Source organism: Ruditapes philippinarum, unplaced genomic scaffold, assembly GCF_026571515.1.
Source record: "Ruditapes philippinarum isolate M1 unplaced genomic scaffold, ASM2657151v2 ctg4435_1_1_1_1, whole genome shotgun sequence".
Lineage (NCBI taxonomy): Eukaryota > Metazoa > Mollusca > Bivalvia > Venerida > Veneridae > Ruditapes > Ruditapes philippinarum.
In genome coordinates, this window is record NW_026866652.1 from 41931 (window position 1) to 53390 (window position 11460).

Below are 11460 nucleotides of genomic sequence, written 5' to 3' on the forward strand. Positions count from 1 at the left end.
AATTTTGACACAAGAGGCAAAATTTGAACAACTTTGGTAGAGTACCTTTAGATGATATTATTTATCAAATATTAAAGCTCTAAGCCTTTTACCTTCAGACAATAAGATTTTTTTATTTTGATAGTGATTGGTTGTTTTAGTAAGTTACTAATTAGCAACATACATATTCATTGATGATTATTTTTTTCAATGAGTAGTCATTGATATTGATTGGTCATAGCTTTTTTTTGCACTTACATGTAAAAATATAAATGAACACATAGCTTCCTCCTCTCCCTCACATCTTTAATAAAGCGATACCAAGTTTCTTATTTACAGATTTTATTTTTCCTTTTAAAATAAAATGGCATCTGGCTTTGAAGAAATCTATGGGAAAGATGGTCTTATTTCTAAAGTTCGTGCCAACTTTGGTAAAAGTAAAGAGGTGTGCATGAATGCGTTTAATGGTAAAACGTATATCCATATAACCGATAAAAGTAAATGTTTTGTAAATGGGAAATTTGATCTGTCTAAAAGTAAAAGTGTTACTCTAAGTTATGAGGAAAGTCTTCAACTTAAGGGATTAATTGAGATTGGTGGAGTCTATGATGTTACCTTTCATCAACAGGGGGTAAGTCAAATTTATATTTTTGATTTATGTCAATCGTGGAATTGTTATCGTCCTATTTCTCCTGTTTCTTATTATGTATTTATTTTGTTTAATCAAATACTTATTCACCCCAACAGCAGCAACAACAACAACAGCAGCAGCAATATAACACTGAAAGACATTCACAGCAGCAGCAATATCAACAACAATTCCCACAACAGACACCGTATCAAAATCAGCAAACATGGACCTATGTTGGACAACAACAACAACAGGCTAATCCGCAAGTATGGGACGATACTGCTGTTTTTTTTTTGAACATGTAATTTTGTTTTAAATTGAACATGTATATTCGCAGCGAAGTCTTTAAATACATTACAAATATATTATGCATGTAATAAGGAGTAATTGATATATTTTCAGTTAATTGCCATCCCACTAAACCCTGAAGGTATGTATTATGTTTAGTCAAGTATACAATGTTACACTGACCAATAATACAATAAAAATTAGATATTTGACAAGTTAGCACGCCCTGCTCTTTAAGTGACCAATCCAGGACTAGATACTATGACTTTGTAAAAGTTTATAAAGTAAAGTTAATCGTGATTTTTACACTAGCTATTTAAAAATGTCTTGCAGGAAAGCAAATTGCATCGCCTTCACAGGATATATATGTGAAAAAGAAAATTATAATGGTGGGGATTACACTACTCACCTTGAGGAATGTCTGATACAATTCAATAACTGACGTATAGAGATGAGGAGGATCTATCTCTCCTTCTTTATGATTTATAAACAAAATGTATATAATCAACCAATTTTTTGTATTTGTGGGAAAAGTCCCCATGACACGGAGAAATATGTTGAAATGTGACAAATTACTTTTGGAATAGACTAAAAGGTAAAATTTTTTGATATATATTAATATTTTATAGCTTTAGCAACGGGAGAAATTGACAAAAGCAGACAAGCTGCTATAATGCCTCCACCCGCAAAAAGACCATACGTTTGGGTATGTTTCCTTATTTGATAATCACAAATTTTACACACCTTTTAGTTCATTGTTCATTGTATTGAAATCAACACTAGTTTGATGCAAATATAATATAAATCGTTTTATCAGGTATTTTCCTGATTATTTATTTATTTTTTTTTTTCCTAGGATGATGATGCTGACTTTCAGTAATTGGTATGTTTCTTTTTTCTTAAAATTTAATATTTAAAACAATGGATTGTTATAGTCACTTCAAATTAAAAGTTTTTTTAATTACCAATTCTTTCTCTTTTTCAGGACCAGGATGATTCCTCACCCCAAGATTGAAATCTTTACTTCTATAGTACTGTTGTGTAAAAGTAGGTTATAGTTTATTTCGATACACGATGTGTGAAGTAGAAAACGAACATTTTGTGTTTTCTTCGGAAAAGAATCTGTGTTTAGCCAATTTCATAATGTAGAATTTATAGATGAAAATGATGTACACTACAATTCATGTGAGCAATATATGCACTTTCAGAAAGCGGGTAACTGTTACACTTATAAGATTAGTTTTAAAAAATTATTTTCTAAAACATTGTCACGCAAATATGTTTATTTATCTTTATTTAATGTAGCCGTTTCATACTAATAAATTTTTTAGCAACTTCATGGTGGGGTTCGGTTAACCCTTAACCCTAAATATTGCGTTTAAATAAAAGAAGGGTTTTTTGTCACTCCTGTTTGTATTATCGAGCGGTGTTTCGAAATTAAATACTATGAACTTAACTTTTTTTAAAAAAAAAATTCTTTTCAGAGTTATTCAAAGATTACGACACAGCAAGGAAAATTATACAAAGCACAAACCCCTTTCATCAAAAACAATTAGGTAGAGAAGTGAAACAATTTAATGAAATAATTTGGAGAAATGAAAGAGAAAATATTGAGTTCAAAGGAAACGTACTTAAATTTCAGCAAAATGACGATTTAAAGAAAAGATTAATTCATACATCTCCTAAACTTTTAGTAGAAGCAAACCCGCATGACTGTATATGGGGAATTGGATTAAGTCGATTTTTAATCAGCATGTATTCAATCCTTCTAAATGGAAAGGAGAAAATTTGCTGGGAAAAATACTTATTAAAGTAAGAAAATTAATTTTGAAGGAAGACGGAGAACAAAACCACACGGTACGTATAAATTTAATGATGATGATAACGGAAAAGGTACAAAGACAACTTTTTTTCTTTTTTTTTTTTTGCGTTTTACAAATTGCTTAAAGGAAAAGTTGTTTCGTAATAAAGAAAAGTTTATCGGTTATATCGAGACAAGGTAGATCTTATTGGCGCAAAGATAATTACCCCCCTACAGAACTAGAACCAGTTGGTTATGTTACAATATCGCAACTTTGCAGGAATATTATTCTCGCTTTTAAAAAAAAATGATAAAGAAATCGCATAGATCGCAAAATAAACGGATTAAATTTTACAAAAAGTATCTTTTTAACATCACAGGATTTAAAGTAATGAGCGTTTCTTCAGTATAAAATCCCTTGCAGTCGATAACCGAGGTCAGTAGTCGATAAAAAATTGTGATAGAAAAAAAATTTAATCATAAAAAAAGTTAACACAGATCGTTTAGGAAAAAGAGAACTGAAAAAAAGGTAAAGGTAAATAATTTTTAACATAAAATAAAAGGACGATATTTTAGAGTTCTGCTTTTGTTATTGTTGTCTTTTTATTATTTCTATTTTATTTTTGTTTTGTTGCTAAGAAACGATAATTAACATACTTTATGTGTTTGAATATAATATTATAAAAAAAAATGAAAATTGACATGTTATTCGATTACAGATGTTCGAAAAACGAAAAGGTAGCGGCAGTAGTAAGGGTAAGGGAAAGAGGAGTAAGACGGAAGATGATATAACACCGACACATAGAAGTAAAGTCGAGGTAAATACTTTACACACGCATATATTCGTATTTTACGACAAAAGGAAAAAAAATATTTTGTAGAATAGTACATATTTTTATTATTTTGTTTTAATGCACGGTAATAATGTTTATTATATTATTATTATTAATATTATATTTAAATTGACAAAGCTAAATAACTTTTATACATTGTTCAATTGTAGACGAATGAAAAACCACAGACGAGTTACAGCGAAGGACAGAAGAGTAACATGCAAGAAAGTCAACCAGCGGCGGATAGGAATAGAGATGAGGTAATTGCATCACAATAGATTTTATTACGATAAAAGTAAAATCATTTTCCATATATCGTTCTTTAAATATATTAAACATATTTTTATTGTATGCTTTAATATGTAACAATATTGTTATAAATAAATAAAAACAACCAACAAATTAATATCTATAAACTTTTCATTTACAGACGGATGAAAAAAACGAAAACATTAACGTATTGATAAGGGCAAAACCCCTGAAATTGAAGGATGATCATACGCGACACGGAAGTCGATCACCAACTTAGAGTAAAACTCATATATGATCACGTTTTACTTAAAATGATGACCATCGTGTCTATAAAAACATCAGAAAAAGAAACTGTAATTGCTTTGACGGAAGAGGAGGTGGAGGGAACTATTTCAAAGCTACCTTTGACTATCGCTGTAGCCGAGAAATACTCGGCTAGTAGAATTTCGAAGGGGGTTGACATTCCATTCGACTTGATAGACGATAAACAGCTTAATGCTGTTTTATTCGTAAAAGAGAACACATACGGCAAACAGACAATATGTGTGGACGTAAGAAAATGTTACAAAAAAAATGATGGATCTTACATTTACACCAGAAACGGGGTAAGAATTTCTCCTCATCAAGCTAGCTTGCTTGAGCAGGAGTTAAAAAAATATCGCGATAAAGCCCTGGAAAAAATCGACGAAAGCATACACGCCGTACAAACTGTCCAATGCTTTTCCATTATACGGGAATTAAGCGAACTTCACTTTATTACTTCACTGAATTGTGAAGGGTGCAGTATTAAACACCCTAGCCAGAAACAACCCGTTGGGGAAGGAGGGTGTCTGCTTGATTGGGATGGCATCGTGGACAAATACTGGACAGCAGCGTTCGGTTTACTGAACGCTGCAAATATTGTTAAACAAGCAATTATCATAGTATTGCAAGCAATCCATAAGTCCCCTACCGGTAAGAGCCCAAGCAACATTCTGAAGGGCCATTGGCCATTCACTTATGTTCCTATTTTAAGTAAATTTGTTAAAAAAGTTATTTAAAAGTAATCACAGGAAACAGTTTTTATGTACAGACAGACAGACTGAAGGACACTCTAAAGTTATTTTTTAAACATCCCTGTTATCAAAATATAACATTTTTAAAATCCTATCATGATTGAAGAAGTTGGAGTAAAAATTACCAATTTCTCAAAAAAAAAAGTCTAAGTTCAAAAGGGGCATAATTCTGGAAATAGTCTTGCTAGAGTATTGAACACTCACAAATGTTGAGTGATAATAAGAAACATTTATATGAAGTTTGAAGTAGATACATTAAAAAAAAGAAGTTATTAAAAAAAACAATGTTTTTTTTCATGAAAATTTTAAGTTCAAGGGAGGTAATTCTGATAAATTTTGTGCTAGAGTTGTAAACCTTGTCACATATGATGTGGTTGATGACAAGCAACTTATATTTAAAGTTTGAAGAAAATACCTTAAGAAATAAATAACTTATAGTGAAAAAACTTAAAAACTAGAATCAGAAATCTTAAAATTCAGTCTATTTGTTGCCATAGCAACCAGAATTTTCAACATAGGAAGATAAGAAAAGGATGTGCATAATTTCCATACTGCCATCTACCCATATGTCAAGTTTCATAAACATATTTTCAGTACTTTTTGTGTTATCACTGGATCCAGGTTATGTGTAAAATTTGCCATATTTTCAGTCTATTTGTTGCCATAGCAACCAGAATTTTCAACTTAGGAAGAAAAGAAAAAGATGTGCATAATCTCCATACTGCCATCTATCCATATATCAAGTTTCATAAAAATATTTTCAGTACTTTTTGCGTTATCACGGGATCCAGGTTATGTGTAAAATTTGCCATATTTTCAGTCTATTTGTTGCCATAGCAACCAGAATTTTCAACATAGGAAGAAAAGAAAAAGACGTGCATAATCTCCATACTGCCATCTATCCATATATCAAGTTTCATTAAAATATTTTCAGTACTTTTTGCGTTATCGCGGGATCCAGTTTTGTGGACGGACGGACTGACGGACGGACAGACGGACGGACAGACAGACAGACGGACAGACGGACGGAGGGTAAACCTAAAGTCCCCTCCGGTAAACCGGTAGGGGACTAACAAGCAGATGATATTTTAGAGGATGGTGTTATATCATCCACGACAAATGAATGTGTCTTGCTGGAACAAAATCAGCTGCGGGAAAGGGTTAAGAATAAGTAGTATGGTAATTGGGCGAGTCTAGCGCACCCCCCACCCTAAAAAAAAAAATTCCAGTTATACCCACTTTTTTATAACCTCCTTTTTTCTAAAGATTTTCTTCTCCACCACCCTAAAAAAAATTTTTATCCCCGGCGGGACTCGAACCCGCGACCCTAAAAAAATAAATCTGTGGTATGACAAATAGGAAATTATATAAAACGAAAATTTACTGATGTAAAATTCACATTGACAAGCCAAGCGTATTGTGTAGTAATGCGTGGATATTTGTGGTTTTACATTGAAAACCGGTTGGTAAAGGGTGCGGTCTTTCATTTCAAATTATCAGTGTGAGAAGACGTTTTTACCTTGCCTCTTGTTAACAGCATTCATTACAACAACACGTTAAATTAACTTCTAAAAAAGGCAAATCAAAGGGCTAAACCATGTAAGTACTGCATTTTATTTAATATTTTGTGTTCTATATTGTTAATGGAGAGAAGTTTTATAGATACAATATAACCAATATTCCTTCGACCTAGAAAGCATGTAATAATCTATAATCGCTATAATCTATATCTATAATCTATGATATTCTTATTTTCAGGGATAAGGAAACATTCAAAATCTTTCAAGAAGACTTCAATGGGTTTGTGACATGGCTACAGCAGACATTCCCAGAAAATGAAGAACTTTCATAATGTCTCAGGATACAGTGGATTTTAGTTCTTTAGAACGTGAAATATGTGATTTTACAGATATGGAACAGCAACAAGAACAACAATGGACTTCTACCGAAAAACAATTGATTAATGAGCATAGAATATTCCATCAAAATATGGGGTCGTTGATTGATACAATTGAATCATACAACCACAGTGACTATTTGTCAATGCTATATTTAGAAACGGTTATGCATAACCGGGACTATTTGTCAATGCTATATTTAGAAACGGTTATGCATAACCGGTGTACTTCCAAGTGACTATTTTTCAATGCTATATTTAGAAACGGTTATGCATAACCGGGTGTATTTAAAGTTTGTATTTAAATGCGTTTTAAAAGTTTGTGTATGTATTTATATTTTACTCATTGTTAAAAAATAATAAAAAAAATAATAAAAGGTCTGGTTAACTTTTATATTTCGGCGGTGGATCATTAATTATAGTAACTTTAGTGAATAAAATTATACATTTCCCATTTTTTTTTTAACTCGTTTAAAGCCTGTGCTTTTCCCTCTTCAATAAGTTTTTTTCTTTCTGTCTCACTCAATCCTGTTTGTTTTGAACGAATACTATCTTTTAGTTTATTATATTTATCTAATTCATCTAAAATCAATTTAAATTCATTTTCAGATATCTGCCCATCTGTCAAAGCCTTAGAAATTAAGTCTTTTATACTATTTAATTTACTATCAGCAATAGTTTTAATCTCATCATGCTTCTTTGCTTTTGAATGCAGTCTCCTTCTAATAAACTTTACACATACCCCCGCTACACCACAAACTGCTGCCACAATTTCTAATGGCAACATAAACGGTACTACGATTCCAATACCACCCATAACCACACTCCCAGAAATGAGAGTTGTATCAACACCGTCAGTAATATTAATTCCGCGTTTATATTTCTTGTATAATGATTTACGAGTATCCCTCTCATTAATTAATATTTTCTCAATCTCTGATATTTTTTGTAATCTATAATTTTGACCATCTTCTACTGGTAATTCTGAATATAAAGGATCCGGAGCTGTTGGTGGCTTCATTTTTAAAGGGAATTTTTTGAATAAAATTTAAAAGAAATCCTTCCCAAGAATAATTAAATCTAATGTAACTACCTTTTTCAATAGTAAATAATTGGTCAGTAACCGAGACTGGAATAATTGCAATTGATGTATTCTTTAAAAACTGTTGTTTTATAACGTCTTCAAACACATCTGCATCCGTTGATCTTTTTAAAAGTACTTCATGAGTCCTGTCTTCGTTTTCAGATCTGTAATTTTCCTGCCATATCAATAAAAAGTCGCTTTTACCCTTTATTATAAGTTTTATATTAATGTAGTATGTTCCATCTTTTTTAGTTGTAAAACCACTCACGTTTCTAAAGTCACCTATATTCAATTCACGTTCCTCTTCTATATAATCATTATAATTTACAACAGGTGAATAATTAGAATTAAAAAACTCAAATAGGTTATGAGTTTTAATATAACGATTATTTTTACCGATTTCGTAAGTAGTAGGTAAAACTTTAACTTCTAGAGTAAAATCATTCCACATATTGAATAAAGGAACATGATATATTTTGTTATTAGTAATATCAGAAATCTCCTTTTTTACTACTGAGAGGTCCGAGGTTGTATCAAGTATAATTTTACCTAAGTCATCAGCTCGTTTATTTTGCACCTTTTCGAGAGCTTCTATTTTACTTTTCAGAATCGTAACTGAATTTTTAACATCCACATCAAGTCTGGTAATTTCTTTCTGCAGATTATCAGTAAGCAAATCTTTCATTTGATTTAATTTAACTTTTAAATTATTAATTTCTCCATCTTGAGCATCGCTTCTTTGTGAAGCAGATTGTTCTAGTTGTGCTTTGAATTCATCAAACTTTTCAGAAAATGTATTAAACAATTCCGTTGAGTCATCTTTTAACGTTTTTATTTCTTCTTTTATTTCTAACTTATACATATTTTGTAGCTTTTTCTCAACTTCAGCAAGTTTGTTCTTAAGTTCGTTGTGTTTAATCATGCTATTCTTTATATTATCAATTCGGTTTGCGATTAAAAGAATGTTTTGCCTTAATGCAACTTTTATTTCATTATCTGTTTTACTAAGTGATTCTGATAAGATTGTCATTTCTTTCTGGAGTTGACCGTGCAGTGTGATTATTGCTTCTTCATTATTTTTAATACTTTCATTAAGTTGATCAATGTCTGACTTTTCTGTTTGAAGTAAGTCTTTAATGTTTTTTATATCTTCCAATTCATAGTCGTCTATTACACTTTTAATTTTCCTAAAAACAAATCTTTTGCTAACAGCATCACTTGGTTTTTCTGGATTTCCTAAATTAATTATAGAGTTACCGCTCATATCTAATGGTATATTCATTTTATTACCAAGTTCAGAGTTGTTTCTTTTATGTTTTTTGATTCCAAAGATACTCATTTTTATATTCTAAAAATCAGTATTCTGTAATTCTTGTTCATAAAAACTACCTTTAATTTCTTCATCTTTTAAATCTTTTATTTTATAAGTAACAGGATCTGTATTTAAAACTTCATCAATTACAAATATTTCTCTTCTCCAACGGGTAGTATAACCTTTTTCAAATTTACCTTTCATTTTTGCAATTCTTACTCTATCTCCAACTTTGAATTTAGGTTTTTTAATTTCTTCTTCTTTTTCCGGATATAAATGTTCATACACTGTTGATTCATTCTCTTTTTTACTTGCTTCAACAGGTGTCATTTTAATAGAAGAATGAACTGTATTGTTATAATCTTTAACTAAATCATCTAATACATCATAATATTTATTAGTTTCGTGAGCAGTAAAATATTTAAACATACGTTGTTTCATTGTTCCTATCCAGCGTTCTACTACACTAGATTTTTCTTCATTCTCAGTTGAATATAACTTTATGTTATTCTCTTTTAACAATTCTTTTACTTGCCGGTTATAAAATTCAGAACCTTTATCTGACCAAATATACATCGGTTTTCTTTCTTCAAATAATGTTTTAAATGCTTCACTTACCGTTACTCCTGTTTTATTTTTTAAAGGAATTAGCCAACCGTATTTACTAAAAACATCTATAACTGCTAATAAATATTTATAGTGTTTATTTTGTTTAGAATATTGTTGCATATCTGCCAAATCAACTGCCCATGTCTGATCTACTGAATGAACATAAACCCGTCTTTTAGTAAATTTTTTTATAACTCTATGATGTAATTCATCTGCTAATTTATTTGTTAAACCAGCTATAAATCTACTTTTTTTAGATCCGCATTCAGAACATTTAGCTTTTAGCATTTGTCTATTATTAGTTGTTGTTACTTGCTCTACTGAATCATTATCGGTATGTTTTTTACAACGTAAACAATATATTTTTGGATGCTCCATTTTTAATATATAAAAAATTGTTTTCATAAAAATGACAGAAAGAAAAATCTGTACTACTTGTAAGGAATACAAATTATTAAGTGATTATTATAAAGCAAAGGATAAACCTATGGGTGTTGAGTGTCAATGTAAACAATGTAGAAAAATAGTAAAACAAAAACATTATCAGAAAAACAAAGAAAAATATAAACAGGCTTTTCAAGAATTTATGACAAGAAATCCTAATTATTATCACGATAAAAAATTATAGCTTATTCAAATTGTTTTCTAATAAAATGTCACCCAAAAAATCCAAAGCTACAAAATCATTTAAAGATCTTATTACTGAAACTATTATTGATGATATAGACGAAGAGGATATAACTAAATATATAAACTTATTAAAAGATAAAATAGATATCAATCAATTTCCTCTTAAAATAAAAATAATAATAACGAGTGAATTTTCAACTCCCATGGCATTTGATATAATAGAAAGTCATTACTCTCATCCTGTTCAAGTTATCCTAACACAAAATAATATATCTACATTCTATAAAAGTTTAATAAATAAATTTGAAGCTTGGATAGATGAATTTCAAGAAAGAGGATCTGGTTTTGTTTTCAGAAATATTATAAGTGTAAAAGTGAATCAATATAAATATGATTATCAGATGTTCATACATTTTAACTGGACTTTTGACTTGGAGTTTTTAATTTTTGCGTGCCATTTTTTTCAGTGTGATGAACTAATGTCACAGTTATGTGATAAAATTATAAATAAAAGCCAACGAGCTTACTTTGGCATTTTAAACAAGAACCGGTTGAACCGGGTGATGCTCCCCGAGAAGGTTCTGGACACAGGAAAGTATAATAAAAATGAACAAAGGGCAATAACTCCAAAATTACACCAGGCTTTGTTTAGGTTCTTGAAGCGTTGCAGTTCTATCCAATTATATCTAGCTACCTACAAAGTTTCATGTTGATATCTCTAATAGTTTTAAAGTAATGTCCAGGACAAAAGTCAAAAAGTAAAAATAAACAAAGGGCAATTACTTCAAAATAAGGCAAGGCAGAGTAATGATTCTTAAGCACTGCACTTTCACCCAATGAGACCTATCTATCTACAAAGTTTCATGTTGATATCTCTTATAATTTTAGAATAATGTCCCAGACAAAATTCAAAGTGTCAAAATGAACAAAGGGCAATAGCTACAAAAGAAGGCAAGACAGTGTTACAGTTCTTGTGCACTGCAAACTTACTCAATGAGATCTATCTACCTACAAAGTTTCATGTTGATATCTCTTATACATTAAGAAATATGTCCCGGACAAAGTTCAAAGTGTAAAAAATAAACAAAG

At 30.4% G+C, this 11460-nt stretch overlaps 1 long non-coding RNA gene across 2 annotated transcripts; it reads left to right on the top strand.

The window, feature by feature from the left end:
- Positions 1-507: 507 nt before the first annotated feature.
- Positions 508-2519, top strand: LOC132733230 (uncharacterized). 2 transcript variants are annotated; one of them, XR_009626144.1, is made up of 5 exons: positions 516-876; positions 1013-1040; positions 1528-1604; positions 1884-1945; positions 2383-2519. It is a non-coding gene; the product is annotated as an uncharacterized LOC132733230 (long non-coding RNA). The 2 variants fall into 2 exon arrangements; XR_009626145.1 differs by lacking the exon at positions 2383-2519 and having other exon boundaries at positions 508-876; positions 1528-2089.
- The last annotated feature ends 8941 nt before the right edge of the window (positions 2520-11460 follow it).